The sequence below is a fragment of the Pararge aegeria genome, chromosome 11 (genome assembly GCF_905163445.1).
Source record: "Pararge aegeria chromosome 11, ilParAegt1.1, whole genome shotgun sequence".
NCBI lineage: Eukaryota > Metazoa > Arthropoda > Insecta > Lepidoptera > Nymphalidae > Pararge > Pararge aegeria.
This window is the reverse complement of record NC_053190.1, coordinates 17,219,718-17,247,294: the sequence shown is the minus strand read 5'-3', so window position 1 is coordinate 17,247,294 and position 27,577 is coordinate 17,219,718. Positions and strand designations below refer to the sequence as shown.

Below are 27,577 nucleotides of genomic sequence, written 5' to 3'. Positions count from 1 at the left end.
ATAATCCAGGCTCTTCATTACGCGTGTTTGTATAATATAATACATATTTTATTATATTTATATTAAAATGTATGTCTTATATATTGTGGCATATAATCATATGTAATTTAATTGTAATTGTGTAATTTTCATACAACCATTTATAAATCCGTCCGCATCTCTGTTTGGATCCTCGGGAGACCAGAGCTAAGCTTTTGTTTCCTCCACAAGTGTAGTAAAATGTAGAACATTTTGTTTGAAGTTTCTTTTTGTACTTAAAATGTGTGTATGGTTCTCAAATAAACCCTTTTTCGTTTCTTTCCTTTTTAATCAACTTTTATAAATCTATACATATTATATAAGTATAGTTTGAGGTTACATAAACCGATTGGGCACTACATTATCTATACTAATCTGTTTGTTTGTTTTCTACGTTCGCCTCAATTTTAAAAACAATATTGATGAAATTTGGCACACATATAGCTTGCACCCCAGAGATGGACATAGAATTATAATAATATTTATCCCAGAAATGCCACTAGTAAATGTTACCCTAAATAAATTAGAATTCGTTACCTATGTTTGACCACTTAAGTTAATATAGAAGTAAATAATAATAAATAATAAATAAATATACTACGACAATACACACATCGCCTTCTAGCCCCAAAGTAAGCGTAGCTTGTGTTATGGGTACTAAGATGACTGATGAATAGTTTTATGAATAATATACATAAATACTTAGAATATACGTATAAACACCCAACACTGAAAAACATTCATGCTCATCATACAAACATTTTCCAGTAGTGGGAATCGAACCCACGGCCTTGGGCTCAGATAGCAGGGTCGCTGCAAACTGCGCCAATCGGCCGTCAAATGAAGTGATAAGCATACCGCAGATTTTTTTTACAAAAAAAAAAACTGACTTAAATAAATAATAAATAAATGTTCAACTAACTTCGATAGAAAATGTGGGTGTACTCTGATATACCGAATACATTTGACAGTCGAGTGGAGCAGTGGGCAGTGACCCAGCTATCCTTGTTGTCCAGGCTACGGGTTCGATTCCCACAACTGGAAAAATGTTTGTGTGATGAACATGAATGTTTTTATCTGTATAAAAATTATTCATCATTTATCCTGTAACCGTGACACAAGTAACCAAAGGGTTGGTACTGTGGTGGCGATGTGTTTGCTGTCGATGTCATCTGCATCATATCGACTAATTACCGGCCCACTACAGGGCACGGGTCTCCTCCCACAATGAGAAGGGGTTAAGACCGTAGTCCACCACGCTGGCCCAGTGTGGATTGTTGGACTTCACACACCTTTGCGAAAATTATAGAGAACTCTCAGGGAATGCAGGTTCTTCACGATGTTTTCCTTCACCGTTGAAGCAAGTGATATTTTAATTACTTAAAACGCACATAACTTAGAAAAGTTAGAGGTGCGAATCGAACTGGCTCTCCGAAAGTGAAGACGAGCTTCTACCCAATGTGCTATCACCGCTTTCTTTTATTCTTGCTATTGTCGATGTATATTTATTGTGTGTTTGTATATAAAAATATTTTCACTATCACACAGTGCAACTTAAAACTTAGTGCCTAAGTAATTCATAGCCATTTTTTTTTCTTTTTTATTTTCATATATATTATTATAATACACACATTGCCATCTGGCCACAAAGTAAGCGTATCTTGTGTTATGGGCGCTAGAGGACTGATGAATTATTTAATTTTTTTTATGAATAATATACGTTAATATTATAGAAAAACATTCCTGTTCATCATTCATAAACATTTTTAGTTCGTGGGAATCGAACCCACGACCAATCGGCTGCCCAATTTCATGTTATAATTGGTTTTTCTTGTAGGTACAGGATACAGATAAAATAATGAATCCAACAAACGGAGAAATACGACCACCGAAACCTATAGATTGCTTATTCCAATGTTAACAAGCTTTATCTCGATCCCGGACCTTGTCCCAAGCGACCCCGGGGCTCCTTATCGTTGGAATTGGATCGCGATCTACTGGAAGCTTATTATCCGAAACTGTTCTATACATCATACGGGCATATAGATTTTAATCGTCTGTGTTCCAGCGAAATAGAGCGATTTAGAGGGGCCTTTTGTGACATAGCTCGTCCGGAGAAGAGGAAATATGCTTATTTCTGCCAACAAATATTTCTGTGTTCCGGTTTGAATAAAATAAATAAATAATTAATATAATACGACAATACACACATCGTTGATAATAAATCGTTGAGACGAATTTATCTTTCGAAAGTCAAAATTGACTTCCGCCCCTATCGAACATAATATCCAAACTCCATCCAGACATTAACAGAAAATTTGTATAAAAGGGTATCGATACACTTATCATCAAGACTAAATGGTTAAGAATTGGAAATATAAATGTTTCAAGGTTATAACAACGGGCGCTGTGTTTGCTGCTTCTATTAGGTTGACGGCGTGAATAAAATAGTATGTGTTTTTCTTATGTGTTCTAGAAGAGTTATTTATTTATGTGTATAACTTAACTTAAATAATGTTAAACTCGGATTCGCCATAGTTAAAGGTCTTTGCAAAAAATTCAACGCTTTAGTATTTAACATCTCGCGTCGAGGAACGCGGCAATAAAGCTTGCAATGAGCTGTAGAAACAAGGTTACAATATATTTCCTTCGGTCTTTCTTGTTCTTCTGTTCTTTTTTTGGTCACGAAATAAAAATATTGCGTAATTCTTATGCTAGCAGTGAATCAGTGACAATACAATTTCCTATCTGAGGCTCCATCCAGCTACGCGTTAGATATCATTAGATATTATGGGCCTATGGGCCTCATAAGAAGGCTCAGAGTCACTCAGCGGGCGATGGAGAGAGCTATGCTCGGAGTATCTCTACGCGATCAAATCAGAAATGTGGAGATTCGTAGAAGAACCAGAGTTACCGACATAGCTCAACGAGTCGCGAAGCTGAAGTGGCAATGGGCCGGGCACATAGTTCGGAGAAAGGACGGACGTTGGGGTCCCAAGGTGCTGGAATGGCAGCCCCGAACTGGTAAGCGCAGCTTTGGTCGGCCCCCAACGAGGTGGACAGACGACATTAAGCGCGTTGCAGGTAGCCGCTGGATCCAAGCGGCTCAGAACCGTGGAACTTGGAACTCCCTACAAAAGACCTATGTCCAGCTGTGGACGTCTATCGGTTGATGAGATGATGATGATGTGATGATTATAGTGCATAAGTGTGTCCACAAACACAAGTGCACTCTCGATTCTCTCTCACTCAGATAGTCCGATGGGACGATAGTTTCGACACGACCGTGAAAAAATCAGGTGCAACCTCGGCAGCATAACGTGCTCTCCAAGGCACAGGAGTTATTCACCGCCAATATTAAAACTACGGGCTGATACATCAGATTATTTATTTTAAATGTGTTTAAATCACATATAAGATTAATATGGTATCATCATCATCGTCATATCAACCGATTTACGTCCACTTTTGGACATAGGTCTTTTGATGCAAATACCATGGTCATGGGACGTTTGGGTCCAGCTGCCTGCGATTCATTTGATTTCATCTGTCCACCTCCAAACAAGTTAAACAGTGTGCGAAAGCCGGATAAGTGTGTAGATACCCCCAAATAACTAATCGATTTACCCTTCTCACAAATGAAATATTTGACGGTGAGGTATCGCTGTTAAATAAACAATTACAACAGTTTACTGAGCTAGATCAAATTGATACAGCTGTAAACTAATAAACAAGTTAGTATAGTTGGTATCATGTAAATGGAGCGCCGAGGACCCACCTGCGAAGCGGATAACTTTCGCAGAGACCGTTTGCATGGTAACCGGTCAGGGATATTGTATTGTCGGTGATTCATGGTTAGTTTAAGAATTATACTATGTTTTTATTTTGTGACCGACAATAAGAACAGAATATAGATATAGTTTTGTCGTTAGATACTTTTAGCTAAAGGATATTTACGATTGTTTGTGGTGCAGCCAAGTATTTGGCTGAATCACAAACAAACAAATAATTAAAAAAGAGTCTTTTGTTTGCTTACTTAAACGCGAAGATCACAAAAACTACTAGCACAATTTGAAAAATTTTTACAGCGTTGGATAGCCCATTTATCAATTAAGGCTAGGTTAAATATCATTGCGCTAAGAAAAATAGGAGCATAGCAATTAAGAATGCCTCAAAGCCGGGGTTTTTTTTCCTTTTGAGAGCTACCGCTGCGTGCGCTGCGTGCGCGCTTAAAGTTTCGATAAAAACATGTAAAATTTTGTTCTCCTTTAGAAGATCTAATAAAAGTCTGCAACAGCAAAGTCAAAGTCAAAGTTAAAGTCAAAAATGTCTTTATGCAAGTAGGCCCATAGGTGGCACTTTTGATGTGGACATTTCACGAGAAGTAATGAAGGGGATAACAAAATTCGTCAACTTAAAACTAAAGCTACGAGGGTTTCAAACGCGTCCTGGTCTAAGAAGAAGCCCACAACAAACTTAGCCGGGCGAATTTTTGTTATCACCGCATCACGTTTAAAATGATATGTCTATCTATCAAGTTGACTTATACGCGGACGAAGTCACGAGAGACCGCTAGTATTATGTAACTGCCATACAGTTTAGCCCTCTACCATCTCAAACTGCATTATTACTTACCAACCGGTTGAAGTTAAGGGCTTATTGTTAGAGGAATAAAAAAAAAATATCATATTGTTTCAAATCCATTTATTACGTGACCAGACTTATATACAAGTAAAATGAAATGTTAGGTCATCCGGATAATTCAATATCCTTTTCCAAATTGGCTGAGGTTTGGCTTTTTGGTTTGATATCCATGGTACACTGATTTCAAAGCCGCCATAATTTAAAAGCTGTGATGGACTAGTAATCAAATATACCTACATACTCAGCGAGCGAGTCACAGGTTCAAATCCTTAATACTGTATTATAATAATATAATAAAAACGAACGTCTGTTTGTTTGTTTGTCCTTCATTTACGTCATAACTAAGCAACTTCATCATCATCAACATATCAACCCATTTTCGGCCCACTACAGAGCACGGGTCTCCTCCCACAGAGAGAAGCGGTTAAGGCCGTAGTCCACCACGCTGGCCCAGTGTGGATTGGTGGACTTCACACACCTTTGAGAGCATTATGAAGAACTCTCAGGTATGTAAGTTTCCTCACGATGTTTTCCTTCACCATTGAAGCAAATGATATTTTTAATGACTTAAAGTCTGGGTCCAATCATTTTAGTAATTGCAGCGTGAAGTACGAGTAGTTACAAACACTTTTTTTTTATGGACAAAACAGATGGCCCACCAGCATGGCTGGGAATGGCATGGGAAGGAGACAGTTATCTCCCCGGGGAAAGGATAAAGATGTATCTTCTCCCACAGCTTTATCAACTCTCAGAGCACTGGAGAAAAATTTGGAACTAATATTGTTGAAATGGTTAATTGCAACACTGAACGCCATTTATATTGAATATTGTGCACTTGTCAAATATACTCTGTGATCTGCCGGGCCTGTCAAAAACATACATTATTTCCGTCGTTTGGCTCAGTTCGTGTTTTTACTTTAATTACCTAGTTCAATCAAATAAATACTAAAATACTAACATATAATATCAAATATCCAAATAATATATAATATACTCTGTGATCTGCCGGGCCTACGTTGTTTCCGTCGTTTGGCTCAGTTCGTGTTTTTATTTGAATTACCTAGTTCAATCAAATAAATACTAACATATAATATCAAATATCCAAATAATATATAATATACTCTGTGATCTGCCGGGCCTGTCGAAAATATACGTTGTTTCCGTCGTTTGGCTCAGTTCGTGTTTTTATTTTAATTACCTAGTTCAATCAAATAAATACTAACATATAATATCAAATATCCAAATAATATATGTGTAATGATAAACGGAGGTAAACTTCTTCTATTCCATGTTCCCGTGATTTGATTCAGGTGGACATGTCAATGAATGTGAGGAACACGTCCTGAAATGTGCCACCATGTGCCCATCAGTCTGAGGCGTAGGTTTTGAGCCTCATGTGTCAGTAATAACACTGGCTACCACGCCGTTCAGACTGAAAGTAAACAATTTATTTTTAATTTAGTTATTTATACACTTTATTTGACGGCCGACTGGCGCAGTGGGCAGCGATCCTGCTTTCTGAGTCCAAGGCCGTGGGTTCGATTCCCACAACTGGAAAATGTTTGTTGAGCATAAGTGTTTCAGTGTCTGGGTGTTTATATGTATTTTCTATGTATTTATGTATATATAATTCATAAAAATAATCATCAGTCATCTTAGTACCCATAACACAAGCTACGCTTACTTTGGGGCTAGATGGCGATGTGTGTGTTGTCATAGTATATTTATTTATTATTTACTAGCTGTTGCCCGCGACTTCGCCGTGCGTTTGATTTTGTTTTTTGATGTGGCATTAAATTCATTTGTAGTTCTAAAAAAAATTAAAGTATTCAGTATCGCTGAGCCTTGAATGAGGAGTTTGCTGCTGTCCGCTGAGGAGTTCTGTCCTCTATCTCCAACCACAGTTTGGACAAAATTAAACACATATTATAACCTCTATAGTACAAAAATAATTATTTAAATCGGTTAAATTTTTTCGGAGTTATGGTGTAAAATCGTTAAACACTTTTATCCCGTCTCCCAAGGGAACCGAGCTTAATGTCGGGATAAAAAGTATCCTATATTACTTCTGACACTTCCAAGAATATGTGTACAAAGTTTCATGAGGATCGGTTAAGTAGTTTTTGCGTGAAAGCGTAACAAACAAACTTACATTCACATTTATAATATTAGTAGCGATTTACACCACGAAAAAGAAAAAAAAAACAATGGACACATCAAAAATAAACTTAAAAAGTAGGATACAATGCTGCTAGGCGCAAGAAATAAGCATTGGGGCAGAAGTTCCCCGGATGAGCACTATCACAAAAAGCGGTATTTTTTGAATTTATACGTCACAAAAACCACCCTGAAGTTACCTACAGTCAACATTTTAGTTTTTCAAAAAAAGATATGACAGTGTGCACTTTGAATTGTCAAAGACTACGGACCCATTCCGGTGATTTAATTGTACAAAAATCTTAAATTTTAATGTTGGGTGAAACTTGGTTGTCCGTTATAATAAATATTTGTATAAATTAAATACCTTTTTTCTATTTTCCTTTTTTCTACAAACGTAGAATAAGGCGTAAGATAAACGTTTTGAAAATATTTTTATCTTGTTACGCCAAAGAAGAACTTCTAAAGCGTGTACATTGTGCGTTACACACACAGTTTTTTTAAATGTTTATAAGCGAGCGCTTGACTGCAATCACACCTGATGGTGAGTGATGATGCAACCTAAGGTGGAGCGCGCTTGCCTAGAAGATGCCTATTCACTCTTGATTTGAAGGTACTCGTATTGTACTGGGGAAAATGAAAGCCAGAAGGATTCTACTAACACACAAACATTTGCCGTTCTAATTAATATGACAAGTTAGGATTTAGTTATCGATCGTTTGTCGCGCGAGACATAAATATCCACCAGTATAATAATAATAAGGCGTTCAATATACATACTTCTATTATATAAGGGCTTCGATTCCTCAATTACAAAACGTAATGCTCCCAAGGCCCGTTCCCCTTTGAACATAACGGGAAGGGATACCAAATTAAATGTGTTTCTATCTTTTTGATACTTATTTTGTATTTGCTTACAATTTACTGTTGAATGGTTATGGATATTGTGTCTTTTGTAAGCCGTGATAGCGCAGTGGGTAGGAGCTCGATTTCACTTTCGGGGGAGTTCGAATCCCATCACGCACTTCTAACTTTTATAAGTAATGTGTGTTTATTTAATGAAAAATATCACTTGCTTCGAAGGTAGGAAAACATCGCCAGGAAACCTGCATGCTTGAGAGTTCTACTAATGTTCTCAAAGGTGTGTGGAGTCCACCAATCCGCAATGGGCCAGCGTGGTGGACTACGGCCTTAACCCCTTCTGATTGTGGGAGGAGACCCGTGCCCTGTAGTGGGCCGGCAATGGGTCGATATGATGATTGTGTCTTTGTCAGACTCTCTAAAAAAAGTTTTCAATTCGATGCCTAAGAGATTTTATTATGTGGGATACCATTTTTTTTTAAACTGAGAAAATGCCTGAAGCATACCACTCCGCTAGGGGAAACGGAGTGGTAATGTGGGACTTGCACCCACTAAAAACTCTGTGTGTCCCTCGCTAGACCTATAAGTGGGAGTACGGGATTCAAATGTCAAGTGACATTTCAAATAATAATTAAGGATGAGCCTTTTATACCTTTCTTACCCCTACCCTTTCTAAGTAAGGCATAAAATGCGACACGTTTGTAAAATTTTTCACTTAACAATTATTCATTGCAAAGTCAACATGTCATCAGGATGCTCCGGTTTCGGAGCGAACTTCAAATTTCCGAAGATCTGTTTTGATTCTGTATAAGGATTGAAGAAATTATACATTACATACAGATTCTCCTGCTTTTCGCGGAGTATATAAAATTAAGTTTAATTTTCATAATATAGCATGGAATTCCGAAAAGTAACGCCTGCTTCCATTCAAGATTTTAAAACCGTTTAATGTATTATTCTCAGATGAGGGACTTATTTATATGAGAATAGTACAATTATTATTATTTTTATATGAATATATAAATACTATGAATAATTTAGCCAACTTCGAAAATAGTATCTTATCGTAAAATAAAAAAATACGTAAGGAAAGGATGTGAATTTTTATTTAAAGCTAGAAATGAGTCTTGTTAAAAACCCCCTATATGTTCAGAAGTATTTGATATATCAGAAAAATATCTAGGTTAAATAATAATTTAATTTAAATAAATAAAACAAATATGTTATAAATTAAATAAAAGTGATATGAACAGTCGTATAGAAATTCTGTATATATATATATTCGTTCAGGCAATATAGCCTGAAGCAAAAGAGGATAAGGTGCATTCTCACGGTGGATTCACAGCAAAATTCGGGTCATGCTTATGTCTTAAGGTACACTTTTGGAAATCTCCAGCATTCAGAAACACCAATTTAGTTTATAATTTTAATGGAGTGATCAAGACTGTTTAGTGATGTTTAGAAAGCTACTCGAGTATTTTATATAAAGTGATTTTTATTTTTATTATCCTTTGTATATTTTTAATTTAATTTCTTTGTAAATATGTCTGTGATTTTATGACTTTTGTAATTAATAAGCCATCTACTTGTTCAGAGTTGCTCGAGTGCCCCATTTGTGTCGATGGCAAATTTTACAAGGGACAAAGAGGTTTAAACATCCATAAAAGCCGTCGACACATACCAAACATCTTACCATTAATTTCAGAGCATGCAGTGATAAATGTTTCCAATGCATCTCTTCCAAAGATTCTCGAGCAGCTCTCCATTATGGTCGAGGCTCGCAATCTTTAAACGCGGAATCAAGGTTGTCAAGCGAATCCCAAGAGGGGCTCGGCCTACAGTGGCTTGCAGTCTTGAAAAGTGTGTGGCCTAGGGTAACATCCGAGAATACACATGAGGCATGGGAACATTTTCTGACATTCTCTTACAGAATTTTAAGAATCGTTAATACAGATAAACAGGTTTCTCTTACAAAAAAAATTAAACAGAACCTTTCCAATACAACTGTTTCTATAGCCAATCACACAATTTTTCTAAATCTACCAAAATTTGTCATAATATTTCAAAACTTATTGAACACAAAGTTAGTGACGGGATGTTAAAAATGCTGCCAAGTAACTTTTTTCGGATGATGTGTTAGCTACCGACTCTTTTCAGACGTTAGCCGCTCTTAGGGATAAACACCCCCTGCCGTTGCGTGCATCCCTTTTTCATAGTTTTTCCTCTGATCCTGTAATTCACCTTCGAACATCAGAAGATTCCGTGCGTTTCGGAATCCTTGGATTTGCCAATGGATCTGCGGGTAGTTTGGATGGCCTGTCGCCCCAGCATTTGAAAGATTTGATTGGTCCTCCTTTAAGTGAAGTAAGTAATTCACTTTTGAAGGAGCTGACTGGTCTTATCAATCCGATGCTGTCTGGTCAAGTTCCACAAAAAATTCTGCCAGTATTATATGGCGCTAATTTGGTGGCCCTGACCAAAAAGGATGGTGGTATCCGTCCAATTGCTGTCGGCAGCGCCTTACGTCGCTTAACATCTAATATATGTTGCCGTGCAGTTAAATATAAAGTTTCGGCCATCCTTAAGCCCCAAAGGTTTCGGAATCAAGGGAGGGTGCGAGGCTGCGGTACACGCTGCCAGAACTTTTTTCAATTCATCTGATTACGACGTTTTTGTCAATGAAGTTCGTAACGCTTTTAATTCGGTCGATAGGGGAGCTATGCTTCATGAAATTCAAAAAGAGGTGCCTGAAATTTTGGGTTACTTGTGCCAATGTTATGGCTCCACTTCTAAATTACTGTTTGGCGAAAACGTTTTGGATTCAGCTGTCGGTTGTCAGCAGGGTGATCCACTTGGCCCTGCTCTTTTTAGCCTTGTAATAAATCCGATAATTTGAAACCGAAATTCGAAATTTAACCTTTGGTACTTAGACGATGGCTCATTAGGAGAAGATGAATCGTCAATTCTCCAGGATTTCTCCAATATTATACATCTTTTTGCAAAGATCGGTTTAAATCTGAATTCCTCGAAGTGTGAGGTATACTTCTGGGATTTGGATTCACTAGACAACAAAAACAAGATCCTTAATAGTTTAAATTCTTTAATTCCAAACATTTAATTAGTTTCCAAAAATAAATTATCTCTTCTTGGTGCCCCTATTTTCGACGATGCATTTTCTACTTTGTTAAATTCTAAATTGCTTAATTTTAACACATATTCGTACCGCCTATTGGACATAAAGCCACACATGGCCATTTATATATTACGTTTATGTTTGTTTGCCCTTCTGTTTATGTAACTCTTACATTGCTGTCCCTTTTGGAAATATCCTGTTTTGACATCCATTTTAGATGCTTCTCTTAAAGACTCATCTCACAGCTTAGGGACGATACTCGACCGGACATCGCTTCGTGTGGCCGTATGTTTACGCTTGGGAATTAAGGTATGCGAGCCTCATTACTGCCCTTGTGGCATTCGTGTGGATCAATTGGGTCACCATGGGCTCAGTTGTAATCGAAGTGCTGGCCGTTTGTATCGTCACGGCGCTATCAATGATATAGTCCGTCGCCCTCTGGCCTCTGCGTCTATTCCTGCACAATTGGAACCTCCCAGTTTGTTCAGGGATGACTATAGTAGTATGGTCGATGGGGCGTGCGCTGGTGTGGGATGTGACTTGCGTTGATACGTTGGCTGATTCTTACTTGCCGAGTACGTCCCAAAAAGCAGCAGCAGCTGCCGAATCTGCTCAAATGCTTAAGCGCCGTAAATACTCCGTTATTTGTAATGACTACGTTTTTGCGGCGCTTGCGTTTGAGACTCTAGGGCCATGGTCTTCGGGCACGAAAAATGTTATTAACATAGTGTCACAAAAATTGGTCTTTACGTCTGGTTACCCAAGAGCTGACGCTTATTTAGCCCAACGGCTAAGTCTAGCTATACAAAGGGGCAATAACGCCAGCATTTTGGGTACCATGCCCTTAAGTGAACAGTTAGACGGCTTATATTTATTATAAATATTAATTTTAGTTTGTAATTATTATTTCCATAGTTTCATTATTAAAATTAAAGTATATCCTATAAATAATAAATAAATAAATTTACACATATTATGTTTTTATTTTTGTATTTTATTTTTATTTTTTTTTGTTCTCGTTTTAATCTGCTATGTATTTAATTAGTGTTATTGGTGTTAACCGCACTAATTGAATTAAAAATAAATAAACAATTTTAGGAAAACAACAGACTTTATTATTAAAATACCCTTAGCTCCTCACAATCAATCAACCAATAAAATATTAAGCCAAGAGGGGAAGAACAAATATATAATATAATTATATCAATAATTGTTGCAAGAATTGATCCAAGTTCATAACTAAACAGTCCAATATACCAATGTCAAACAATTTATGCAAAATAGACTGCAAATTTATACCTCCTAATTTTAAGTTTGACGTCAAAAGTTACTAATGAGATGTGCTACCATTCAGATGGTATGATTAAATTAGGGCCATAAGTGGCTCAGAGACTCGAGTGACTTAACGTAGCCTTAAACACTCGCACCGTTATCGGTTTTTATCATGTCAGAAGCTTTTTCCGCAATCATCACCACAGGAGCGTATGTATTTCCACTAACAATTTTTGGCATGATACTAGCGTCAACTACCCTCAGGCCTTCCACACCTCTAACCCTCAACCTTTCATCTAAAACTCCACTTGGACCCATCGCACATGTCCCCGTAGGGTGATATTGTGAAGTGAGCATATTTAAAACATAGCACTCCCAGTACTCTTGAGACGCAAAAGGAATGCCATTACACTGTTCGACATTTAAATCAACAATATTGGACTGAACTTCTTTAAAATATGTCGCGTTTATGACGCTCGTATAATCCAAAAGGCATCGCGCAAATTTCTCTATATCGTCTTTGTTTGAAAGGTAATTTGCGAACAACAAACCGTTATCATTTGGGTTTTTACTCTTCAAACGTATCTTGCCCGTTGATTTAGGATGCAAGAACGTAACTAATGCAAATAATGTCTCTCGGCTTGTAGAATCAGCCATAGCAATGCAGCTTTCATCATCCCACTCAAATATACCAGAACACAATATAGTTGGAAATAATGTGCCCTTTATAAATGCAAAAGCGGTGACTTGGTAATCGGGAAAAGATTGATTTTGGGAAAAAGGCCACATGTCCCATAATTGTCACTGCGGGAAATTTTTCTACATTAGTTAAAATTTTGACGTCATTTAGCACGTCTTCTGGTGTGGAGGTTCTGTTGCCCGTCAATATTATTGGTACAAGGATGTGATCTTGTAAGTTGGTACCAACTTTCGATGAATTTAACAATAACTCTACACCCATTTCTTCTAAATGCTCTTTTGGTCCAATTCCTGATAGCATCAGTAACTGAGGGCTATTTAATGCTCCCGCCGAGAGGATAATTTCTTTTTTTGCTTTTATGATTTTGACATCACCGTTCGATTCTTGGACTTCGACTCCCACTGCTCTTTTACCGTCAAATAATATTTTTCTAGCTAATGTTTTCTTAAGTGTAAACAAATTTGTTCGATCTTTTATTGGCGAGAGAAATGCGTATGCCGCCCCCTGTCGTAGTTTATCTATGGTGTAACTTGGAACTGAATATCCGAGTTGCTCAAAACCATTTATTTCATCTAAAATATTATGGCCAGTTTGTCTAAATGCATCGAAATAATTGTCACTTTGTTTCTGAAACCCCGGACTTGTAACCCCGAGATATCCGTTTGTTTCATGTAACGCAACAGATGCGTTTCTCGAAATACCATTATACATAAAGCGTTCGCTTTTTTTGAAATATGGGAGGACAGAATCCCAGTCCCAACCTTCATTGCCCATAGCTGCCCAATCTTGGTAATCAGCTTTATTTCCTCTGACGTAGAACATGTAGTTTACACCGCTTGAACCACCTAACATCTTTCCTCTCGTTTGGCGGATGGTTGGTGTTTTGTGGCCTCGAGCGGTGACTCCATCGTCCACCGTTTGATAGCCCCAGTCTGGTAATGATGCACCCACCAAAATCGATACAGAAGGAATCTGAAATGTGTTTTATATTGTTAGGTTTAAATTTAGTAATTTACTTCGTTGTCTCTTTATCTTAGCAAGTCATTTTATACCAATTTCATTTTACAGTAAGGGATTACTTGTAATAATCTGTAATTACAATAAAACTGTAACGGGTTGTATTCTGTACATTGAAGATATTTTGACTGAATTTTTCAAAAGATAAAGCCAATAGATATCTTCAATGTACAGAAGGCCAGTCTTAAATGGATACTGAAACCGAAAATGTGAGTTTATACTCCCAGGATAGTTTCATCCCGAAATTCAGCACAGTTCCTTGGGAGAGGGGATGAAAGTGTTAAGTCTAGCCTAAATTTCGTGTAATTTTGATGAATATTATTGAAGATAGGACAATAGGTCAGAACTCCTCAGCGGATAGCAGCACACCCGTTGCAAGCTAAGAGTAACAATACTGAACAGATAAAGCGTTGTCACGTTTATGAGGTCTTTAGTGTTAGGACTGAATAACCTTTAGTATACGAATCAACCAACAATGCGATTTCGATTGTTGTGATGGGATTTGTCGGGCACTCATGTATTTACTGACTTGGGTCATCGTTATCTACGCTATCGACTGATATCTAGCGCTGCTGTTAAGGCACGCATTATTTGCAGTCATTTTTATAGGGATTTCAAAGTATTAAGGCAATTTTTACTCGAATTGAGGGTTTGAAATAATGAGTGATTAAAGAGTAAAAAGAGATGTTATTCGCACACTCGTTTATTTAAATATATTGAAATACTATCTGTACTAAAAACCATAGGTTTCTATATTTGGCACTATATATGTACTATGTTAGGCAGGGGAAGCCGCAGGGCACATCTAGTAACTAATATATACTTGCTATGAGCCTTCTCGATTAGTTATATCGTTAGAATTGGTCCAAATCACGACCTACTCGCAGAATTTGCCTCAGTTTGACCTTGCTTTGTCGGATCAAACATTAGTTTTGTCATAGGTGTAGATACAAATTGTGCTTACTTCAGAGACATAAGGAGGGTCGTCTCCAGCTTCAACGAGGAGAACTGTCCAGTTTCCTATTTCAGTGAGCCGGTTGGCGACGACGCAGCCTGCTGAGCCGCCACCGACGACAATGAAGTCAAAGCTTGCACCATCTTGTATTGGAAAGAAGCAGGCGTTACTTTGCGGAAATCCATGATAAATTATCAAAATTAAGCTTAATTTGCTATACTCCGCGAAAAGCAGGTGAATCTGTGTGGTGTAATTTATAATTTCTTCAATCCTTATACTCCACACCAAACAGATCTACGGCAATATACCCTCTACGCACGTTTCGCTCCAAAATCGGAGCATCCTCAGGAGATGTTGACTTTACAATGAATAATTGTTAAGTGAAAATTCTTTTTGCTTTTTCGAAAGGACATTTGCCGATAACCACCTGAGGGGTTGCTACGGCGTCACCGGGGGAGTAGGGCGAGTGCGAAAGCTCGGCATGAGAAGAGCCCCAGGCCTCGACGACATCGGGCCAAATATGTCGCCTTTTATATCTTTCTGACCCACACCTTATCTATCTAAGCCCCTCCCACCTCATTAGTGCCTTTGAATATGTTCAATAGAGGTGAAGTTGATAGGTAAGATTTATCTACAGATCTCGAGGTCTTGGGACGACCTAAAAATCCGCACTGGGCCAGCGTGGGGGACTACGGTCTTAACCCCTTTCTCATTTTGGTAGGAGACCCCGTGCCCTGGTAATGAGTCGGTAATGGGTCGATATTATGTTGAAAACTCGTTCATAAAATAAAAATTCTTCCAAAAAGTTCGGCTCGGTTACTGCACCGAATTTTATGAACAAATATAGCTTGAATTCTGGAGATGGACTGAGTAAAAACAATAGGTTCACTTTCCAGGGGGATTTAAAAAAACTGCCGTGTTTAATTAAACAGCTTAACTAATCGTAGCAAAATTTTGCATTAAGACATTTATCTTGAATCCTTTAGACGAACGAATGTACGGGTCCTCCGGGATTATTGCGATAAAAACGCGTGCGAAGTGGCAGGTAACAGCTAGTTGAATATACAATTTTCTACATACCTTGTACATTTGCTTGACTAGGATAATGGTGAGAGTGCAAAAAAAGCGAAGTCAAAACCACAATGAGTCCTTGAACTACTTTTATTACCGGTGCAAGTATCTTCACTTGAAAGTTTGCCCACAGAAACCACATCCTTGAAATAAATAGGTTTTTAAGTGTCTTTTTGCTATTTGTCCAAAAACTTTATTGCACACACACATTTTATACAAAGTAAACACATACACAAAAGAAACTTAGAACAGAAAATGGGGCGTGCAACGGCGGTCTTATCGCTAAACCGATCTCTTCTAGGCAACCTTTAACGTTATGAAAAACGAAGGAACGGGTTATATCTTAATTTATTTAACTACACATATGAACAAATATTTGCACAAATATTGGCAGTAAATTTACTGTCATGAATTCAAGAGTATGGAAAGTTTTGGCAAAAAATATGTTAAGATTATATGCAAACAGGATTGTTAGGCCCATATAAGGTGAACAGACCACGTTTAAGTGTATAAATTATAAATTTAATAAAACTTGTGACAGTAAATATTTAAAATAGTATATATTATTCTACTAGACAAGCCCTTTCATTTGATACACATACTTTGGGAGTAGTGAAAAAAAATGTACTGCGCAATTTTGTAGTGGCGCCACTTTTCATAAAAAACGAAGCTACGAACATTTCAGAATTATTCACCTTTCAAACAAAACACCTTTGCCGTTCGGGAGCTACGATACCACAGATACACACACACACACCCACACACCCACACACACACACTTACACAAACAGGTTAGGACTTCGGCTGCCTTTTGGGAAGCCGACTTCGATTTTAAATGCGTGTAACGTCTACCATTGTATACTTGGAAAGAGTGGTGAACTACGGTCTAAGCTGTTCTCGCTCTGAGAAGAGACCCGTGACCTGTAGTGGGCCGATAATTGGTTGGTAGTGATAAAACGTTGTTGCTACCGGTGGAAAATCTCCAGAGAGATCATTCGATCTGCGCAGACAACAGATACGTGCCATGATACCTAAACGTCCTCTCCAAATCGGGGATGAGTCATTTTCAATTTCCAAACTTCGAACTGGTACAAAGAATTTATTGATAGACTAGCTTTTTCCCGCGGCAATTTTTGATGTGGTAAATTTTGACTACATAGGTTTAAAAAAATGTCTTGCTGCTAATAGAAAATACGAACGTAGATTGATTAAAAAATCAGTAACTTTCATATAAATTTTCATCTCCTATTTGACTACCTTTCGAGTTGGAATTTTTAAAATTGGTGAAACACGTATATCTTTATTTTTAATCGAAAACCTAAAATCGAAGTTTTAAGGATTTTATACAAACTTTCATGCCCCATTTAACCCTCTTCGGGTTGGAATTTTCAAACATCCTTTCTTAGCGGTTGCCTACGTTGTAATAACTATCTGTGTGCAAAATTTCAGCCCGATCCGTCAAGCAGTTACAGTTGTGCATTGATAGATCAGTCAGTCAGTTAGTCAGTCGGTTACCTTTGCCTTTTATATATATATAGAAAACCACAATAGTTATTCACTAGCCCGATCCGGGGATCGAACCCAGGACCCTCGTAATCTGCAGAAGAACATTGACACTACTAGACCAACGTGTTAGTTAAAACAAACCCCTAAAAATACTTTTACAACATAATATAACCCAGCCCTAGCTACGAAGTTGTCTTAAGGTATGCGATTCGATTCTACTATTTTATTTATCTAATCATTGTCAGAGAAATAAAAATAATGAAATGAATAACTATCTACTGCAAAAAATTTAATTAAATTTCATCATCATATTAGGGCCGAAGTCCACCACGCTGGCCCAGCGCGGATTGGTGGACTCCACACACCTTTGAGAACATTATGCAGCTCACGATGTTTTCCTTCACCGTTTAAGCAAGTGATATTAAATTACTCAAAACGCACATAACTTAGAAAAGTTCGAGGTGCGTGCTGGGGTTCGAACTCGGCCCCCCGAAAATGAAGTCGAGCTCCTGCCCACTGCGCTATCACCGCTCCTCTAATCTAAATCTTAAGCTTCTCTTCTCTAATTAAATGACATTAACTAGGAAACCACACAGGCGCAGTGGTGAACACAGTGGCCTTAATAATGGGTTCGATACCTTACAGTGGCAATTTGGGAATTACTAATTTCTAAAATTTCTCTGGTCTGTTCTGTTACCTCATTAACTCCATTATTTATTACTTTTACCTATAAAAAGTTTGCCCTTGATCGCAATCTCGCCTTGGTAAGTGTTGTGCAGTCAAAGATGATAAAGGGCTAACCTAATCGGTTTCTGCACCACATCGTACTGGAACGCTAAATCCGGTAGAATATTCCGAACCGGCGATAGGCGCAACACAAACAGACAGACTTGAAGTTTCATATAAACGCAAAAAAAAACAAATATTAATTTGAAAAACAATGAGCACCGCCTGTGGCCTTGACTGTATGGGGCCATCTGTGTTAACATCGCTACATAAATTTCATAAAAATAGATTCGTTAATAACTAATTAAATGATGATAAAACAAAGGTTGCATGGCAGAGATCGCTACTAAGATATAAGGCTGCCTTTTGTATTCTGCTCCTGTCTTTGTTCTTCGATTCTTCTCTTGTTTCCTTAACTTATAGTGGTGTGCAAATAAAGAATATAAATGAAATAAACAAATGTAATACTATGACAAGAATGTATTTTAAAAATAAGTCATTTGCGACACATCATCACATCATCAACAACCCTTAGTCAGTCTACTACAGAGCGTGCCGTGGCGTGTCATTTGTACCAGGGTAAGCATAAAGCATTAAAGTGGCATAACATGTCAATAACCTCCTCTGTTATATGAAAATGTAAGGGTAGATGGTGCTTTTGTGCATGTATGAAGTGCACGCCACTGAGAGTATGGGTCTTCTCTCAGTCCGGATCAACAGACACGCCTTAGAGAACGTTATGGAAGACTCTCAGGCATGACGCAGGACCTCACGACGCTTTTCCTTCACCATTACAGCAAGTGATATTTTAATAGCTTAGTATAAAACTATGGACTATCGCTCAACTATCGGCGCTGGTGTTGAGCTAATACAAAATATATTTGAAGCCTGGGAGGAGTCACGTGATTTGTCTAAGGCGTTTGATTGGGTTGTACATGAAACGTTAGTCGGAAAACTACACCACTATGGAATTCAGGGTGTAGCTCTCGACTTGATTAGTTACTACTTGCTCGATAGGGTTCAAATGGTAGACGTTAATGGAAAGCGGTCTAATGGGTCATTTGTGAAAATTGGTGTTCCACAAGGTTCTATATTAGGACCTTTTCTATAACTTATTTACATTAATGACCTGCCTTACCTTTTTAAGGACAATCACGTGATAGTATTGTTTGCTGATGATACATCACTTATGTTCAAAATAATAGACGTGAATTAGCTTTTGACGATGTAAACAACTCTCTCGCTAAAGTAGTACAATGGTTTGAAGCTAATAATTTGGTTTAAAATGGAAATAAAACTAAGTGCATAAAATTCACATTACCAAATGTTAAACATGTAAAAACCACTATACTACTGAATAATGAGAAATTGAATCCGGTGGATACAACAGTATTTCTAGGAATAACGTTAGATGCTAAATTTCAATGGGGCCCTCATGTAAATAATTTATAGAGCAGGCTTAGTTCTGCTGCCAATGCAGTAAAGAAGATACGCCACCTAACAGACATAGAAACTGCAAGGCTAGTCTATTTAGTTACTTTCTCAGCATTATGTCATATGGAATTTTACTATGGGGTAATGCTGCTGATATTGGCACTATTTTCGTGCTGCAGAAAAAAGCGGTTTTTTTATACTGGGTGGCCGGTCAATTGACGTCCCAAAAAAAAAAAATTTTTTTAACAACCGCTTGAACAGTTTTTTATCAACAGAATTCTCATGAGTTGTACTTTTATGCATAAAATAATCAGCTTCGTAGCTTTGATGAAAGTTATGAAAATGTTGGTCTAAAGTAAAAATTTCAGTTAAAAGTTTAAGTTAAATTTTCAACTTTAAATTAAAAATCAAACACGGAAATAATTCACGGAACTTAAATTTCCTTTTTAAATTATCAAATATCAAAATAAAATTATAAAAAAAAAATTACCTTAAAGTAGTTTCTAACACGAGAGTCGATCGAGACTTTGGATCTTCTTTTGTACCAGTTTTAAGCGTTTCATTGAAATATTTACTTTGCTGATGTAATATTTAATTAATATCCATCCATCCATACATATATTATTAAAACGATAGTGCGTTCGTTTATTTATTCGATCGACTTAACAGCTAAACCGATACTGACGAAAGGACATTGCCCATGGACAGGCCCAAGATTTCCACCAGGCGTGTCCCATGTATATTTAATCCAAAAAAAATGTCTGACTTCTTAATATTTATTTGTTTTTTATCAACTTTTCTTTTACCCTACCATTAAAAAACTCAGTAAATAATTGATTAGCTGACTAAATTATTTTGCACATCCGCCATCCTACTAAATAGAACTTAAATTTTGCCAGATATCGAAGCTGTATTTCAATCAATTATTTATTAGAAATCGATTCAGAAATTACGATTCTTTTTGACTAATAAAATTGTTAACTTACATTTATTCAAACTTCAAAATAATAATAAAATATCTAACTACTTGGTTGAACGAATCACGTGTAATCGAAAATTGCTTGAATAATTACGCCCTGAACTTACCTTTTTCTAACCAAAGAAAGCTTCAATGCTTCGGATATAATTTTTCCTTAAGAAAATAATGCAATAATGAATACTTATTACGATATAATTTCATAATAAAAACGACTTAAAAAATCGAGTGTAAATATAGTTATATCTAGCAATACCATATACAAACATTCGGCCGGTTGGTTACAGCATAATAATAACTTGTAACCTCAATTTCAGCAACTTAAACAAAAAGATTTCTCTTAAACCTAGGTGAATAATCAAAATAGTTTGCAGATTTTTGAAAGAAAATTGTTTTTCTACGTAATAAAATAAAAACCATCGTGGCACAACATAATGTCATTACGGACCCAAAGCTCCTAAGAAAATGGGCAATGTCTTTTGGCATAATAATAATTTGCCGATAGAAGCTGAAGCGGTAATGGGTGTGGACATAGATCGAGAAACCTGACGTTGGGGTCACCGGTCGCTAGGTTCTAGAATGTCGAGCCCGCACCGGTATACGCAGCACTGGTCGGCCCCCAAAGAGGTGGACAGAAGACCTCATTCAATTGATACCCGTATTGAGGAAGTTGTAAAAGTTTGGCGGCCATTTTGGAACTCTTTTCATCAAAAATAGCTAAGAATATTCCCGACTGACTCATCTTTGAAATAAAATAATAAAAACAAAATAAAAATCGATTCATCACGAGACTGACTCACACTTGGCCGGTTTATTTTAAGATGCTACAATAGTCTAGTCGACACGTTGAAAATGGTAAAAAATAGAGATACTGCTCTTAAAATTATGTGCGATAGCTCATTGGATCCGGAATGACGCCTAGAAAATGTGCCAAAAGCGTGTATTAGCACATAAAAAATTGTACAAGTTATAAACAGTTGGAGATAAAAAAGGCATTTTGTTTTTTGCAAATAATTCATAAACTATTAATACTTAAGAAAATTCAGAAAAGATACTGAAAGAGGAGCAAATTCCCAATAAAAAACTCCGAACTCCCAGAACTCTTTCTCCATTATTTATAATTTTAATTTAACGCTGAAAATAGGTCTAGGTAGGTAGCGTGCTAACCAGCAAGCGATGAATCAGTTAACTTAAGTAAACTTAACTGAGTCAGAACCCGGGACCTGCACTCACAATGCTCACCACAGCGCTGTTCGGCCCCCAACGAGGTGGACAGAAAACCTCAAACAAGCCGCTGGTTGCCGCCAGAAACAAGCGACCCCTGAATGTGGATTTTTTAACCAGTAGGCCAGTGGATTTCAATCGGTTGAAGTTATGATGATCATTAATAGTTCTGGGAAAATAATAGATTCCTTAAAGCTCCATCAAAACATTCGTTGCCAATTATTGTATATGCCGTATAAACAAGATTTAAAGCACAAAAAAAACAAGGAAATCTTGAAAACAGTGCATTGTATCTCAAACATCCCTATCCTTATACCTATCCCTATCCCTACTAATATTATAAATGACAATGTAAGTTACTTGGTTACGCTTTCACGCAAAAACTACTTAACCGATCCTCATGAAACTTCGTACACATATTCTTGGAAGTGTTAGAAGTAATATAGGATACTTTAAATTTAAATCCCGACATTAAGCTCGGTTCCTTTGGGAGAGGGGATGTAAGTGTTTGACGATTTTACACCATAACTCCGACAAATTATAATCAATTTAAATAAAGTTTTTTTGTACTATGGAGGTTATAATATATTTTTAATTTTGCCCAAACTTTGTGTAGATTTGATGAATGTGGTTGGAGATAGAGGACAGAACTCCTCAGCGGACAGCAGCAAACCCTCATTTAAGGCTTAGCGATACCTTAAATTTTTTTTAGAACAACAACTAAATTGAATGCCACATCGAAAAACAAAATCAAACGCAGACGAAGTCACGGGCAACAGCTATAATACATAATTCTTTAGATAGTCACTAAATTAGAGGTAATAATACACATTGCCTTTTTTATCTACTCACGGAATGTATAGCATTGCTGCTCAAGTTTAGGGAGATATTTTATAGATATTAGCACGACCAGAACAAAAAAGCCCGCTACCATCTCAATCTTCCTAGCATGTATCAAGAGCTGACTTATAGTAAAATTAAAAAAAAAGTCTTCGTACGAAAAGTAAATTACGCCGTTCCGTCCGAACTGACTCTCATTCGTAGAGAGTATAACACCAATTGATCGAACGATTCAGGTCACTGCACCATTAAACCTGATCGCGGTTCGGATGTTGGATATCTCGATCCGGTAGTTAGACCCTACCACTGCACGCTACGTACCTTATCGGCATATCCATTATACAGCCTGACCTATCACAGATCGCAAATTAATGATCGGGAGAATTTTGGCTTCTAGATTTACACAGCTTTACTGATTTCTAACCCCCGACGCAAAAACGACGAGTCGCTATAACAGACAGACATGTATACATTCATGTGTACGCAGCAGTCATGGGCTCATATATAACAAGAAAAAGAGTGAATACATGATCTTTAGGGCAAAAGGTATACCGACAAAAGAGTGTGAAGTGAACTGTATCATACTGAATGGTCGCCCGCATAAATATGTTAAGCATTTTAAATATCTAGGACATGTTGTTACCGATGACCTTAAGGATGATGCAGACATAGAAAGAGAGCGTAGGACTTTGGCGGTGCGCTGTAATATGTTGGTCCGCAGGTTTGCCTGTTGTAGCCATGAAGCAAAAGTTAGTTTGTTCAAAGCCTTTTGTCAAACCTTTTACACGGGATCCCTGTGGACCAACTATACACAGGCATCGCTGAATCGCATCGATGGTTTCAGAATGCTGTTGGGCTTACCCCGTTGTTTTGTCGTTGCATCAGAAATGTTCGCGATGGCTCATACTGATGACTTTTTTGCCATCAGAAGAAATCGAATAGCATCCTTGATGAAAAGAACGTGGGTAAGCAGTAACGGCATTCTGAAAGCACAAATAAATCGATACGACTCTCCAATTTACAAGTTGTATATTAAACTCCACGTAGGGCTGCCTGGACACTGAAATTTTAATTTGTATCTTTTTTTTTATATTGCATATTAATATTTCATGTAAGTTTATTTTTTTTTATTTAGTTTAGTTTAATTATTCTATTTATTTTATAGTGTAGTGCGTAGTGATGGGTCATAGATACCAAATAAATAAATAAGTTTGACATGTCTCTTTGTTCATGAGTCTGTCTGTAGCATCGTAGCTGCCGAACGGATGCACCTATTTCAATTTCGCTATTTTTTGTTTGAAAGTGAAATTAGTCGGAATGTTCTTAGCTATGTTAGATAAAAATCGGTCCAAGCCGTCTCTGCAAAAAGGCGCATTATACATATTTTATAACAGGTCCCTCAATATAGGTATCAAATTAAAGGATTTGAGAAGAAGAATAAAGTACACTATATTGGAATGGAACAAGGAATAATATTCCTCACAAACGAAATTAAAAACAAAAATTTATTATTTTGGTGCCTAGGACCTAACAAATTCTTTATTATTTTGCTTTTAGTACACAATGTTGGGGGTTTTATACATTATTTAAATTTGATTTTAAATTACTTTTCGGAGTTATGTGCGTTTTTAAATTTAAGCAATTCAAATATCACCTGATCTAACATTTTAAGGAAAGGCCTTTAAGTTAGTTTTAGTTTTAAATTAAAATTTTTTTTTTTATTGGATTAGATTGATTACATTACTAACTTCGCGTGTAAATGTGATCATCGCAAGTTTGGATTCATCTTTACTGTGCGGATGATTTTGATCCTTATATCATCAATGACCTCTAGGAGTTTCCAGCTGGCTTCTCCCAAAGCGAGGGTTTGTCCACAAAATCGAAGCTGGACAGAGTTGGTAACTGCAAATACGACGGTCAAACTTATGGCAAATAAGTTTGTCGTGTCTGTGTGTGTGTGTGTGTGTGTTTGTGTGTGTTTGTCTGTAGCATCGTAGCTACTGAACGGATGTACTGATTTTGATATACATTTCTCCGTTATATTTCCTTAGTCGCCTCGTATGACCCCCGTGGGAAGAGGAAGGGTGGTGAATGAATCCTAGTTTACCATTACAATAATGCACCAATCCTTATATGATAATGCAAAGCATTTTTTTGAAAACACTGTCTTCACTCTTTTGCATATTCCTTGCCCCTTCACAGCCGTTAGCGCTTAGTTTAACCTTTCTACGTCGACATTTGATTTTTCGCACAAAGCTTTTACAATTTTCAGCTTGTCCGCCCCAGGCCATGGGTTGTTTACCTTTTAACACAACCACGTTTCTGTTGAAACCAAATTTATATTTCCACCTTAAGGCCGTGAAAACATTTTTTGAATAAACTATACTGAGAATGTTTTTTGAAATAGAATAATGACATTCAACGCTCTAAGTCCCTTGAGATTTTTATCTGCTATAAGTTATACCGTCGTTTTTGCGGTTACCAACTCTGTTCAGCTTTATGGTTGTAGGCAAACCCTCACTCTGGGAGAAGCCATAAGACCAGCTGTAGACTGCTTCAGGCTAATGATATAAGCATCAAAATCATCCACACACTATGATGTAGTGTGATCACTACATCGATAATTATGCAATATTTGATAAATAAAAATCTCACATGCTCACATGAATTATAACATATCTTGCACCCAGGTGTTTGTTACAGGTTCCGGCAATATAATTTCCCCCCCCCCCCCCCCCCCCTTCTGCCATAGTTATATCACAATACTTTCAGTTCAATTTAGCGAAAATAATGATAAAAAAATCCTGTGCAATTTATTCACACATGGCGGAAGTGTAACTTCTGAAAAGTAGCCTACAAGAGATTCAGGTGGATGTAGAGTATCAGAACTATTGGGATAAATGTAAGGTTTATTATTAAGTTTCCATGGTACCTAGAATAGGTAAAAAAAAATATAATGTTTTCTATCTCACTCTGTCCCATATATTTATGTGTTTCTTTGGTAACTTAAATAAGAAAAATAAGTTATTTAAAAGAAAGCGACCTTGCATGTTCGCGCATCACAGATGCCGGGCATGCAACGTCGCAAAGCGAAATCGTAACGAGGTCATTCATCAGTAGATTTTACTTCTCACATTTTTCTCATACTTCTCTTATATATGAAAATAGATGCTTAAGGAGTAGTAAACTCCAAAAAGAAAAAAATTAAAAAGAAAAGAAAGAAGGGGGTAAGGCCGTAGTCCACCACGCTGTCCCAGTGCGCATTAAAGGACTTCACACGCCTTTGAAAACGTTATGGAGAACTCTCAAGTATGCAGGTTTTCTCACGATGTTTTTCTTCGCTATTGAAGCAAGTAATATTTTAATTCCTTAAAAGTAACATAGACAAAGAGACAGGTCATACTTATAGTGACTCGTCGTTTTTGCGTTGGGGGTTAGAAATCAGTAAAGTTGTGCAAAACTACAAGCCAAAATTCTCCCGATCATTAATTTGCTATCTGTGATAGGTCAGGATGTGTAATGGATATGCCGATAAGATACGTTACGTGGCAGTGCTAGAGGGTCCAACTACCGGATCGAGATATCCAACATTCGAACCGCGATCAGGTTTAATGGTGCAGTGACCTGAATCGTTCGATCAGTTGGTGTTATACTCTCTACGATTGGGAGTCAGTTCGGACCGAACGGCAAAATTTACTTTTCGCACGAAGACTTTTTTTTTTTAAATTCTACTAGAAGTCAGCTCTTGAGACATGCAGGAATATTGAGATGCAGATTGAGATGGTAGCGTGCTCTTTTGTTCTGGTGGTGCTAAACTTAAGCAACAATGTTATATATTCCGTGAGTAGATAAAGAAGGCAATGTGTATTATTAATTACCTCTTATTTAGTGGCTATCTAAAGAATTATTTATTATAGCTGTTGCCTGCGACTGCGTCTGCGTTTGATTTTGTTTTTTGATGTGGCATGCAATTTAGTTGTAGTTCTAAAAAAAAATAAAGTTTAAAGTATCGCTAAGCCTTAAATGAGGGTTTGCTTGGTTTCTGAGGAGTTCTGTCCACATTCATCAGATCTATACAAAGTTTGGGCAAAATAAACACATATTAAAACCTCTATAGTACAAAAGTAATTATTTAAATTGGTTATAATTTGTCGAAGTCATGGTGTAAAATCGTCAAACACTTTCATCCCCTCTCCCAAAGGAACCGAGCTTAATGTCGGGATAAAAAGTATTATGTCCCCGCTTGCTATATTACCGCTCCAACTTTTTTCTGCAAACTATTGTTACGCCGAATTTCGTCAGTATCGGTTCAGCGGTTGTGTCGACCAAATAAAATAAACAAACGAACGTGCTATCGTATTAATACTATACGTGTGAATGTATGCATATTAATTTATTATTACATCAACAATGTACTCGTAAATATATAAAACGCTTAAAACTGCGACAAAAGAAGATCCAGTGTCTCGTACGACTCTCGTGTAAAAAACTACATGAAGGGAATTTTTTTTTATAATTAAATTTTGATGTTGTTAATTTTAAAAGGAAATTATATGATAATACCGCAATGTCTCCTTGTCCAATACACTCCACTGCTGTTAAAGACCTCTCTTAATCAAAGTCAAAGTCAAATATTTCTTAATTCAAATAGGCACATAGATGGCACTTTTGATGCGTACATTAATTACATGTTAAATATGACATAGGAGTGTGTTGATGGCGATAAATAAATTCGTCAACTTAAAACTAAAGCTACGAGGGTTCCAAACGCGTCCTGGTGTAAGAAAAAGCTCACAACAAACTTAGCCGGTGGTTATTTTTTTTTGTTATCACCATCTCACATTTTCCTTTAAAAACTATTATTTATTAATGGGAGACTTGCCTATAATCACCACGCTGATCAGACGGGTTGGTGATCGCAGTACACAGATCGCACAGAGGGCGATGTAACCCGTTCTCTATTCCCTCAGTCGCGACGTCCGCGGGAAGAGTTGGGGTGGTGAGAACTGTATCGTGATCTGCCGTCACCACACAGCACTCACT

The 27,577-nt window shown here is 37.2% G+C and overlaps 1 pseudogene; it reads right to left on the bottom strand.

The window, feature by feature from the left end:
- Positions 1 to 12,226: 12,226 nt before the first annotated feature.
- On the bottom strand, positions 12,227 to 15,970 carry LOC120627449 (annotated as a pseudogene).
- Between the last annotated feature and the right edge of the window lie 11,607 nt (positions 15,971 to 27,577).